The 1,254-nt window shown below is 33.6% G+C and overlaps 1 pseudogene; it reads left to right on the top strand.

Annotated features, from left to right (window-relative positions):
* Positions 1 to 585, top strand: part of LOC119592826 — a 3,563-nt pseudogene extending 2,978 nt beyond the window's left edge.
* The last annotated feature ends 669 nt before the right edge of the window (positions 586 to 1,254 follow it).

The raw sequence follows: 1,254 nt of genomic DNA, 5'->3' as shown, positions 1-1,254 counted from the left end.
CCCCTTTTACCCCTTGCCTTTAGCTGGACAAATTGGAGTTCTACGTAAAAATTTGAGTGCAGTCATGGCAGGGAAAAATCCAGATTCTCATACGATGGCTACACCTCATGCCCTCTTGTCACAGTAAGGCCTATTAGATCTGTGAATTCTCATGAATATACACTATTTAATTTCTGGGTTATAAGGATGTCATAAATATGTGTTCATGTGTGTATTGTAATTTTTTAACATAAGAATATTTTGTATTTGAAAGGAGAATTCTGTTCTAGAATTTTTGTGATAACAGAGTTATTGTCATGCAGTCGTTTATTATACTTTTCATTGTTTAAACATACTGTTTTACTTTCGTGTATTAGGTAGCAAGTAAATATCATTCCAGCAGAGGGTGAGGAAGCGAAGTGACACTAAATCAGTAACTAGTGATTATTATTATTTTTTTTTTAGTTTAGTGGTCGTATTAGCTTCGGGAACTCTGGTTTTCTGAAAGTGAGATAATAAATATTTTCTCAGATATATGATACAATTATTGGAAGATTACATTTGATAGTCCTAGACACAGCTAGGAAGCAACCTATGGGAAAGTAAGAAAAAAATTATGTATTTCTTTATGATGATAGATAGGTAATGGAGATGAATGGTATTAGAGAGGGAAACTCTACATGGAAACCCCTTCTTAAAAGTAGAAGTAAATGGATATATGTAATTGGGTTTATAAGAGATTTATGAATTGCATATTTTGAAAAAAGGAAAGAAAAAAAAGTAGAAACTTCTGTTCACACTCATTATTTTGTACTAACCCATAGCCTAATAATTTTTTACATACATTTGAAAGTATCTATATTCTTTCCTTTCTTTTTCAGGGTACTCAAAATGCATACTGGCAGAATTGATTACGATGGCAATCCTCTCGAAACTTTCCCATCAATCAGGCAAAGGAACGACGCACCATGTTTCACCTGAAGAAAGACTTCATGCCAGATATGTACTGGTTAGGTCTGCTCAAGTAAGTTAATTTTAGTTAAATGTAGCTGTTCTTTAGCCAAGATATATAACAGTATTGTAGATTAAGTATTGAGCATATATGAGCTGTATATATTGATATTTGTCTGTTTATTTATTCTTCCTGTCTTTTACAGTGGATACTGGGAAGGCCCGAAGTATTTCCGCAAAGCGATGCACCTTGGATTGAAGTGAAGAAATTGGTGTTTTACAACGGTGAAAAGTGAGAAGGCTTACCTTGTCTGAATTCACATG

This window comes from Penaeus monodon, chromosome 31, assembly GCF_015228065.2.
Source record: "Penaeus monodon isolate SGIC_2016 chromosome 31, NSTDA_Pmon_1, whole genome shotgun sequence".
Classification (NCBI taxonomy): Eukaryota; Metazoa; Arthropoda; class Malacostraca; order Decapoda; family Penaeidae; genus Penaeus; species Penaeus monodon.
Note: the sequence above shows the minus strand (reverse complement) of the source record. Positions and strands in the feature narration are given on the sequence as shown.